We start from the raw sequence: 12,192 nt of genomic DNA, 5'->3' as shown, positions 1-12,192 counted from the left end.
TGAGAGGATCAACAGAGAAGAATGGGAGAAACTTCCCAAATACAGGTGTGCCAAGCTTGTAGCGTCATACCTAAGAAGAATTGAGGCTGTAATCGCTGCCAAAGGTGCTTCAACAAAGTGCTGAGTAAAGGGTCTGAATACTGAATACTTATGTAAATTAGATATTTCAGATTATTTTTTCTAATACATTTTCAAGAATTTCTAAAAACCTGTTTTTGCTTTGTCATTATGGGGTATTGTGGGTACATTAATGAGAGAAAAAAAGATTTCCTAAGTTTTAGAATAAGGCTGTAACGTAACAAAATGTGAAAAGGGTGAAGGGGTCTGAATACCTTCCGAATGCAGAGATAGTTTAGTGCCTACAATAAGGGGATAAATACATGTCAAAAAGAAAAATGTGTTTTCTGATCTTTCTTATATCTCTCAGATATAGGACAGACACTTCAGAACAAACTTCCTTTATATTTTTGGGGGACAATCCGTTGTTCCATGTAGTGAATCTGTTATTCAATGCATTTCTATTGGCTTATAAGAGGAATGCCAAATTCAAAATCAAATAGCTCAATCAATCAAATGTATTTATAAAGCCCTTTTTACATCAGCCAATGTCACAAAGTGCTGTACAGAAACCCAGCCTAAAACCCCAAACAGCAAGCAATGCGGATGTACGGTGGCTCTCAAAAAGTCCCTAGAAAGGCCAGAACCTAGGAAGAAAGTCCTCTTCTGGCTGTGCCGGGTGGAGATTATAACAGAACATGGCCAAGATGTTTAAACGTTAATAGATGTCCATCAGGGTCAGATAATAATAATCAGCGGTTGTAGAGGGTGCAACAGGTCAGCATCTCAGGAGTAAATGTCAGTTGGCTTTTCGTAGCCGATCATTCAGAGTTAGAGACAGCAGGTGCAGTAGAACGAGAGTCCAACAGCAGGTCCGGGACATGGTAGCCCGTCCAGTAAACAGGTCAGGGTTCCATAACCACAGGCAGAACAATTGAAACTGGAGCAGCAGCATGACCAGGTGGACTGGGGACAGCAAGGAGTCATCAAGCCAGGTAGTCCTGAGGCATGGTCCTAGGGCTCAGGTCCTCTGAGAGAAGAGAGAGAGAGAGAGAAAGAGAGAGAGAGAGAGGAAAAGAGAGAGAGAATTAGAGGGATCATACTTAAATTCACACAGGACACCGGATAAGATAGGAGAGATCATGAACACAGAATGCATCTACATAAGATAGAGATGATGAACACAGAACGCATCTACATATATAACAGACTGACCCTAGCCCCCAGACACAAACTATTGCAGCATAAATACTGGAGGCTGAGATAGGAGGGGTCTGGAGACACTATGGCCCTGTCCGATACCCCCGGACAGGGCCAAACAGGCAGTATATAACCCCACCCACTTTGCCAAAGCACAACCCCCACACCACTAGAGTGATATCTTCAACCACCAACCTACTACCCTGAGACAAGGCCGAGTAAAGCCCACAAAGATCTCCCCTATGGCACGAACCCGAGGGGGGCGCCAACCTGGACAGGAAGATCATGTCAGTGACTCAACCCACTCAAGTGACGCAACCCTCCTAGGGATGGTCTGGAAGAGCACCTTTAAGCCAGTGACTCAGCCCCCGTAATAGGGTTAGAGGCAGAGAATCCCAGTGGAGAGAGGGGAACCGGCCAGGCAGCGACAGCAAGGACTTATAGACTTAAAGTCTGTGACCAAGTCTGCGTCTCTCACATGGGTAGGCAGACCATTCCATAAAAAATGAGCACTATAGGAGAAATCCCTGTCTCCAGCTGTTTGCTTAGAAATTATAGGGACAATTATTCTATCCACAGTAAGGAGGCCTGCGTCTTGTGACCATAGTGTACGTGTAGGTATGTACGACAGGACCAAATCGTAAAGATAGGTAGGAGCAAGCCCATGTAATGCTTAGGTTAGCAGTAAAATCTTGAAATCAGCCCTTGCCTTAACAGGAAGCCAGTGTAGGGAGGCTAGCACTGTAGTAATATGATCAAATTTTTTGGTTCTAATCAGGATTCTAGCAGCCGTATTTAGCACTAACGGAAGTTTATTTAGTGCTTTATCCGGGTAGCCGGAAAGTAGAGCATTGCAGTAGTCTAACCTAGAAGTGACAAAAGCATGGATACATTTTTCTGCATCATTTTTGGACAGAAAGTTTCTGATATTCTCGATATGTTAGTCAAAAGAGAGATCAGGGTCCAGAGTAACACCAAGGTCCTTCACAGTTGTATTTTAGATGACTGTGCAACCATCAAGATTAATTGTCAGATCCAACAGAAGATCTCTTTGTTTCTTGGGACCTAGAATTACCATCGCTGTTGTGTCCGAGTTTAAAAGTAAAAAAATGGCCCCCATCCACTTCCTTATGTCTGAAACACAGGCTTCCAGGGAGGGCAATTTTGGGGCTTCACTATGATTCATCAAAATGTACAGCTGTGTCACACCCTGACCATAGTTTACTTTGTATATTTCTATGTTTTGGTTGGTCAGGGTGTGAGCTGAATGGGCATTCTATGTTTCATTGTCTAGTTTGTCTATTTCAATGTCTGGCCTGATATGGTTCTCAATCAGAGGCAGGTGTTAGTCATTGTCTCTGATTGGGAACCATATTTAGGTAGCCTGGGTTTCACTGTGTGTTTGTGGGTGATTGTTCCTGTCTCTGTGTTCTCACCAGATAGGGCTGTTTCGATTTTCGTTACGTTCTTTGTTTTGTAGTGTTTGTATCGATTCGTGTTTTACGTTTGTTTATTAAACATGGATCGCAATCTACACGCCGCATTTTGGTCCGACTCTCCTTCACATACAGAAAACCGTGACAAGCTGTGTATCGTCCGCATAGCCGTGAAAGTTAACATTATGTTTCTGAATGACATCACCAAGAGGTAAAATATTTAGTGAAAACAATAGTGGTCCTAAAACAGAACCTTGAGGAACACCAACATTTACAATTGATTTGTCGGAAGACAAACCATCCACAGAGACAAACTGCTATCTTTCCGACAGATAAGATCTAAACCAGGCCAGAACTTGTCCATGTAGACCAATATGGGTTTCCAATCTCTCCAAAAGAATGTGGTGATCGATGGTATCAAAGCAGCACTACGTTTAAAAGGTAATTTACCACCTTCACGAGTGCAGTCTCAGTGCTATGATGGGGTCTAATACCAGACTGATGTGTTTCGTATACATTGTTTGTCTTCAGGAAGGTTGTGAGTTGCTACGCAACAGCTTTTCCAAAGTAATTGGAGAGGAATGGGAGATTCGATATTGGCCGATAGTTTTTTATATTTTCTGGGTCATGGTTTGGCTTTTTCAAGAGGCTTTATTACTGCCACTTTTAGTGAGTTTGGTACACGTCCGGTGGGTAGGGAGCTGTTTATTATGTTCAACATAGGAGGGCCAAGCACAGGAAGCAGCTCCTTCAGTAGTTTAGTTGTAATCGGGTCCAGTATGCAGCTTAGAGGCCAGGTTTAGAGGCCAACGTTTTGAGGCCAAGACTATTTTCATCAACGTGTCATGAGATATGGTATTAAAAAACTTGAGTGTCTCCCTTGATCCTAGGTTCTGGCAGTGTTGTGCAGACTCGGGACAACTGAGCTTTGGAAAAATACGTGGATTTAAGGAGGAGTCCGTAATTTGCTTTCTAATTATCTTTTTGTTATAGAAGTTCATGAATTTATCACCATTGACGTGAAAGCCATCCTCTCTTGGGGAATGCTGTTTTTTAGTTAGCTTTGCGACAGTATCAAAAATACATTTTGGATTGTTCTTATTCTCCTCAATTAAGTTGGAAAAATAGCATGATCGAGCAGCAGTGAGGGCTCTTCGATACTGCACGGTACTGTCTAAATTATCCTTGGTATGACCTTCTTAAAACAATTCCAAATGTTAGCTTTGAAACCCCCGTTTTATAAATAAACAAGCAATCCTTGTACCATCAATTTAGCAAGATCTTGGCATGAAATTCATAAGTTCTTTGGTCTGAACGGAGACTTGCCACCTTAAACACCCCTGTAGCAAAACAGACTCCTGCCAATGATCTTGAATAAGAACATTTTTCAACATTGGCATGAGAAGGGAATAACACATTTAGAACATTGTCATGAAGATGGAGTCATTTGAGCAACTGAAAGAGAAATACCAGGTATCCAATAAGCATTTGTTGTGTTATTTACAGATAGGAAAGTTCATCGGAAGCACTCCTGGAGATAATATGATCTTACCAAATCTATCAAGTATTGAACAACTACTCCATGCTAACCATAACTCATTAAGAGTGATATCCAGAGTGTACTCATTGCTAATTTAACAATGCCCAAAATCAGTTGTACATAAGTCAAGAGAGATGGGAATATGATTTGAATAATACAATTGATGAGGCGCTATGGTCAAACCTATGTCAAGATAGTGTGTCAGCGACCATCAACTATAGATACAGACTTATACATTACAACTCCCTCCACCAACTCTATCTGACATTCAGAGGATACATAGATAAAACTCTGAAATATCACAAATGTCTTTTAGGTGTGCAACAGAAGATACTTTGTTGCATTCCACTTGGCAGTGTATAAATTACAAGCCTTTTTGCATGATGTTTGTGATACCCTGGCTTTAATTATGGAGGTGTCTTTCCCACTTGACTCTGAAATATGCCTTCTGGGTAACTTTACAAATGTGAATGTAAGGAACAATTACAATATCAAATAAAATAAATAGCCCTCGCCACTGCGAGGAAGTCAGATTCCCTTCTCAACTAAAAGATGTGTCTCTGAAATTAATAAGTGCATTCCTATGGAAAAGATTACTTATGCTTTATGATAATAAATTCAACCATTCTGTGAAAATATGGCAACCCTTCCTGGACTATATGAAAACACTTCCATTGGGGTTGGTAGATATGGGCTTGTAGATTGATGTAAATAGATGTAGATATTGTCTCTCAATAATGTATTGTTTTGTGTAGGTTATTTTTGTCTTTTGAGAGGGGTGGGGAGGGTAGAGTTGTCTTTGTTTTGGTATTTATCCCATCCTTGTCCCATCCCTCTCTAGCGACTCCTGTGGCGGGCCGTGAGCATTAACACTGACACGATCACCAGTTAGTTGTATGGTGTTTTCTCCGACACATTGGTGTGGCTGGCTTCCGGGTTAAGCGAGTAGTGTGTCAAGAAGCAGCGCAGCTTGCCGGGTCGTGTTTTGGAGGATTCATGGCTCTCGACCTTTGCCTCTCCCGAGTCCGTACGGGAGTTGCAGAGATGGGACAAGACTGTAACTACCAATTGGAAATCACGAAATTGGGGGTAAAAAGTAAAAAATTAAATAGTAAGATATGTGGATGTTCTCGAGTCTCATCATTCCACTCCACTTCTACCATGTAAAGTTCTTCATGACACTTTCACACGCTATAATAAGCAGCACACACATGGAGCTGTGGTGATAAAGCTCCTCGAGACGAAACCTCAACACCATCAAGACGACCAAATGTTGTTTCCCTCCTTCTAATTGCCAGCTCTGATGGTTGGCCTCCTTGTTAAGCCGTTTAGCTGCTGTGTGTGTATGTGTGTTCTGCTCTCAAATCAGCAGGCAGACATGTTTTCTCTCTCTGCAGTTTTCTCCGTTGGGGTCCTCTACTCTACAGTACCGCCCTGCCTCTCTCGCTCTTCCTTTCCCTCTCTCTCTTCCTCTTTCCATCTCTCTCTTCTTCTCCCTGTCTCTCTCTGTTTATCTCTCTCTCCCTACGATCAGATCAGGAGGCTGACAGGATATATCAGCCAGGTCAGGTATAGAGAGTAGGAATGGTGTAAGTATGTCCCTATGGGGTTTCTGGGCTCTGGACCAATCCTGTCACAGAGAATCCCGATCTTAAACCCAGAGCCGAGACTGAGACAAACTCAGACAGCAACCGACCCTGCCTCTCCTTCAGGCTGCTCCTAATACCACTAATACTGTTTATAACTAATGCCGTCCAACTTTGTGCTCCTATTACAACCAGTGGTCAAGGTGAGCCGGTGCTGACCAGTATGAAGAACAACTGGAACCTTTAATGTTTTACTGCATAACTTATATTACCTCACATCTTACAGATACGGTATCACATTTCAAATTCAAACTCCAGTACAGTAAAATGACCAAAAGTACAATTACTGTGCTCTACAGAGATTTTATTAAACTAGTGTTCTAATTCATAATTCCATGTTGGCCACACAGCTAAAGTAGAGAAACTCCCTCTACAACATGTGGCAATAGGCACTAGCAAAAAGGAGTGGCGTTGGCTATGGGACATAATAATTGTAAGTGTGTTGAGCATCTACCCAACCTAAAGGGTATAGTTCCCCAGCCTGACTAGAAGCCTGTCCAGTGATCTAAAGTATGTTTCTAAAGAATGTACCACTGGTGGCCACAGAGAGGAAGAGGGCACCAAAACAGTCGTAAACATGGTAGTATATATTTTTGTGTATGTATAGGCATTACATACAGTACTTTTGTATATATCGTGTAACAATCTGCCCGCAGCTTCCAAACTGATATTAAGCCACATCTGTTTTGTCCGTTAGGAGCTGCAACGCAGCACGTCAGGCCACATCAGCACTTATCTGAATCAATATTCCTCTCATAGCTACCGCCTTGTTCCATTGGAGGGGGTTCAGGAATGGACTGACACTCATTGAAATGAAAAACAGTTTTATTTTACTGTAATCCAGGGGAAAGCCAAGCAAAGGAACGATAGCTCATTCTCTTTCCAATCCAACTACAATAGAAAACAGATTAATTACAGTTAGCAGTAGTTTCACAGAGTTGTAAAGACTAAAACACAGAGAAGGATTGAGCCGGAAGATCAGTCAAATCCCTTATACTAAAGGTCACTTAGGAAACACATACGTGTTTTCTTTCATGATAAGTCTTATGCTTAAACTATCTGACAACATTCAATATTACTTAATAATTTTTTATTTTTTACAGAAAAAAATGTTCCTTCCCTGTGTGTATAATTAGATTACAAACTAATCAATGTATTTTACTTTGTTAAATCCACATTACCATGATTCGATTTTGTTAAATTAATTTTGTTAAATTGCTGTCAACCTATTATGATACATTTGATTAAATAACACATTATTTAAAGTACATTTAAAATGTTGCAATACAATGTCAAGTAAGAGATCCAATAAAATACGTTGAAAAATAATTAAGCATTATTTCACCATTTATAATTGACATTGGTAGAGTAGTCCACATTGAACTCAACAGTAAATGTACATAAACCCTGTACATAAAAAAATGTTGACAACTACTGTTCACTGAAATTCATAGAAATGTGTTCTATTATGGATGTGTATAATATGTGAGTTAGAGAGATGTGTAGAGGGTCATTTATGATAAGGGGACATGTCTTAAACCTGTAATAAATACTCACGTCACACACTATTAATACCTTGCCCAGAGCCAACCACTGAATTTATAGACATCCTGAGAGTTATAAATGAAATACTCACAGGAGGGGAAATTGCTCCAAATTGTTATGCTATTGCACCAATAATTTCTAGGCTAAAATCAACATGCAAACATTTCAAAGATATTACTGAGTTACAGGTCATATAGGGAAATCAGTCAATTTCAATAAATGTATGGATTTCACATAACTGGGAATACAGATATGCATCTGTTGGTCACAGATACCTTTAAAGGAAAAGTAGTGGCGTGGATCAGAAAACCAGTCAGTATCTGGTGTGACCAACATTTGCCTCATGCAGCGTGACACATCTCCTTTGCATAGAGTTGATCAGGCTGTTGATTTTGGCCTGTTGAATGTTCTCCGACTCTTCAATGGCTGTGCTGGATATTGGCGGGAACTGGAACACGCTGTCGTACACGTCGATCCACAGCATCCCAAACCTGCTCAACTGATGACATGTCTGGTGAGAATGCAGGCCATGGAAGAACTGGGACATTTTCAGGAATTGTGTACAGATCCTTGCGACATGGTGCAGTGCATTATCTTGCTGGAACATGAGGTGATGGCGGCGGATTAATGGTACAACAATGGGCCTCAGGATCTCGTGATGGTATAACTGTGCATTCAAATTTCCATTGATAAAATGCAATTGTGTTCATTGTCCGTAGCTTATGCCTGTTCATACCATAACCCCAACGCCACCATGGGGCACTCTGTTCACAACGTTGACACCAGTAAACCGCTCACACTACACCAGCGTGCCAGTGACCATCGACAGTGAGCATTTGTCCACTGAAGTTAGTTATGACGCCGAACTGCTTTCAGGTCAAGACCTTGGTGAGCACTATGAGCACACAGATGAGCTTCCCTGAGACGGTTTCCGACAGTTTGTGCAGAAATTATTCAGTTGTGCAATCCCACATTTTCATCACCTGTCCAGGTGGCTGGTTTCAGACCATCCCTCAGGTGAAGAAGCCGGATGTGGAGGTTCTGGGCTGGCGTCGTTACATGTTGTGAGGCCGGTTGGACGTACTACCAAATTCTCTAAAATGACATTGGAGTTGGCTTATGGTAGAGAAATGAACATGCAATTCTCTGGTGGAAATTCCTACAATCAGCATGCAAATTAACTGCTCCCAAAACTTGAGACAACTATGGCAATGTGTTGTGACAACACTGCACATTTTAGAGTTGCCTTTTATTGTCCCCAGCACAAGGTGCACCTGTGTAATGATCATGCTATCAGGTGGATGGATTATCTTGGCTAAGGAGAAATGCTCACTAACAGGGATGTAAACAAATTTGTGCACAAAACTTGAGAGAATATTTTTGAGTATATGGAAAACATCTGAGATCTTCACATTTTTGTTCAGTATAATATCAGCCCATTCTCTTATCGAATACACCAGGAGCTACCGTCCACTAGGGGCAATGTCAGCGCCTATTAACATCTAAACTCGGCAAAAAAAGAAACGTCCTCTCACTGTCAACTGCCTTTATTTTCAGCAAACTTAACATGTGTAAATATTTGTATGAATATAACAAGATTCAACAACTGAGACATAAACTGAACAGGTTCCACAGATATGTAACTAACAGAAATGGAATAATGTGTCCCTGAACAAAGGGGGGTCAAAATCAAAAGTAACAGTCAGTATCTGGTGTGGCCACCAGCTGTATTAAGTACTGCAGTGCATCTCCTCCTCATGGACTGCACCAGATTTGCCAGGTCTTGCTGTGAGATGTTACCCCACTCTTCCACCAAGGCACCTGCAAGTTCCTGGACATCTCTGGGGGGAATGCCCCTAGTCCTCACCTTCCGATCCAACAGGTCCCAGACGTGCTCAATGGGATTGAGATCTGGGCTCTTCGCTGGCCATGACAGAACACTGACATTCCTGTCTTGCAGGAAATCCCACACAGAACAAGCAGTATGGCTGGTGGCATTGTCATGCTGGAGGGTAATGTCAGGATGAGCCTGCAGGAAGGGTACCACATGAGGCAAGAGGGTGTCTTCCCTGTAACGCACAGCATTGAGATTGCCTGCAATGACAACAAGCTCAGTCCGATGATGCTGTGACACACCGCCCCAGACCATGACGGACCCTCCACCTCCAAATCGATCCCACTCCAGAGTACCGACTTCGGTGTAACGCTAATTACTTCGACGATAAACACGAATCCGACCAGCACCCCTGGTGAGACAAAACCGCGACTCGTCAGAGAAGAGCACTTTTTGCCAGTCCTGTCTGGTCTAGCGACGGTGTGTTTGTGACCATAGGCGATGTTGTTGCTGGTGATGTCTGGTGAGGACCTGCCTTACAACAGGCCTACAAAATCTCAGTCCAGCCTCTCTCAGCCTATTGCAGACAGTCTGAGCACTGATGGAGGGATTGTGGGTTCCTGGTGTAACTTGGGCAGTCGTTGTTGCCATCCTGTACCTGTCCCGCAGGTGTGATGTTCAGATGTACCAATCCTGTGCAAGTGTTGTTACACGTGGTCTGCCACTGCGAGGACGATCAGCTGTCCGTCCTGCCTCCCTGTAGCGCTGTCTTAGGCGTCTCACAATGTGGACATTGCAATTTATTGCCCTGGCCACATCTGCAGTCCTCATGCCTCCTTGCAGCATGCCTAAGGCACGTTCACGAAAATGAGTAGGGACCCTGGGCATTCTTCTTTTGGTGTTTTTCAGAGTTAGTAGAAAGGCCTCTTTAGTGTCCTAAGTTTTCATAACTGTGACCTTAATTGTCTACCTTCTGTAAGCTGTTAGTGCCTTAACGACCTTCCACAGGTGCATGTTCATTAATTGTTTATGGTTCATTAATTGTTTATGGTTCATTGAACAAGCATGGGAAACAGTGTTTAAACTCTTTACAATGAAGATCTGTGAAGTTATTAGGATTTTTACGAATTATCTTTGAAAGACAGGTTCCTGAAAAAGGGACCTTTCTTTTGTTGCTGAGTTTAGTAGGTTTTAATCCACAGACTCCGGCTCCGAGGGTCCTGTTCATTCCCAGTACTAGGCACTCGTTTTTTTTGTTTTAAGCCTTTAAGCCAAACCTTAACCATTCAGAATTAATACCTAAACTTAAGTTTTAGTGTCATTTTTACAGAGTTTGACTGGCAGCTAAGATACAGCACCACATAGCGCAATTAAAATGTCAAGCCATGGCGTAATTCTATGACAGCTAAGATATGGCACCCCATAGAGTAATTAAAACGTCAATCCATGGCGTAATTCTATGACAGCTAAGATATGGCACCCCATAGAGTAATTAAAACGTCAATCCATGGCGTAATTCTGTGACAGCTATGATATGACACCACATGGCGTAATTTAAACATTAAGCCGTGGTGTAATTCTGTTGCTGCAGTAAGGCCATGGTTTGGTGTTTTATTTGGAGATTGGGTTGTGAAACAGTGATTCGGTCTTTCTCTTCTCCCCCTCTACCACTCTCTCTCCCTCCACCCTGCAGCTATCCTGGGCTGGGTTCTCGCGGTGTGTGACGTCACAGCAGGCAGCGGTAGGGGCAGTCCTGTCACTGTGGATCAGTGTGTCAGGGGCCTCAGCAAGCAGGACATGCTACACCACGACAACAAAGCCTCACTAACTCATGGTTTCCCAATCTTGCTTATCCTGGGAACCCAAGTGGGTGCATGAAGGGCTAGACTCAAAGGCCCATGCAGCACTACCTGATTCAACTCCTCAACTAAGGCTTTAAGAGTAATCACATGTGTTAGTTATAGCCAGAACAAGGAAACCCTACTTCATTTTTTACTTGAGTTTATCAGAAACATTATGACTTAAGAATATGAAAAGCAATATATGTATTATAATTTGAGTGTATATATAAATACATAAATATGTTTTAATTCAATTTGTAATCAGTCAAGTCTGAGAATGGAGCTGTGTGTTTTGCTGGGGCCGATGCTTGGAGAGGGAATGCTGCAGGACTGCTAGGGCTAATGTCTGGAGAAGGAATGCTGCAGGACTGCTGAGGCTAATGCTTGGAGAAGGAATGCTGCAGGATTGCTAGGGCTAATGCTTGGAGAAGGAATGCTGCAGGACTGCTAGGGCTAATGCTTGGAGAAGGAATGCTGCAGGACTGCTAGGGCTAATGCTCGGAGAAGGAATGCTGCAGGACTGCTAGGGCTAATGCTCGGAGAAGGAATGCTGCAGGACGGCTAGGGCTAATGCTTGGAGAAGGAATGCTGCAGGACTGCTAGGGCTAATGCTTGGAGAAGGAATGCTGCTGGACTCCTGGAGCTAATGCTTGGAGAAGGAATGCTGCAGGTCTGCTGGGCTAATGCTTGGAGAAGGAATGCTGCAGGACTGCTAGGACTAATGCATGGAGAGGGAATACTGCAGGACTCCTGGGGCTAATCCTTGGAGAAGGAATGCTGTAGGACTCCCGGGGCTAATGCATGGAGAAGGAATGCTGCAGGATTGCTGAGGCTAATGCTTGGAGAAGGAATGCTGCAGGACTCCTGGGGCTAATGCTTGGAGAAGGAATGCTGCAGGAGTCCTGGGTGCTTGGAGAGGGAATGCTGCTGCTTTCTACTTCTGATCATCTGTTGGGAAATTGACCTCTTGTGAACTTGAGCGTCTCTTTGCCAATCGATTTAGCTCTGTAGGACCCTGCAGAAAACGAGAACCCCCGCTCCAGCCAGTCTCCGTTCAGTAGAGCGAGTGAGAGAGTAAGACAGAGAGAGCGCA

This window comes from Oncorhynchus mykiss, chromosome 3, assembly GCF_057628025.1.
Source record: "Oncorhynchus mykiss isolate SJ-2025 chromosome 3, ASM5762802v1, whole genome shotgun sequence".
Lineage (NCBI taxonomy): Eukaryota > Metazoa > Chordata > Actinopteri > Salmoniformes > Salmonidae > Oncorhynchus > Oncorhynchus mykiss.
Note: the sequence above shows the minus strand (reverse complement) of the source record.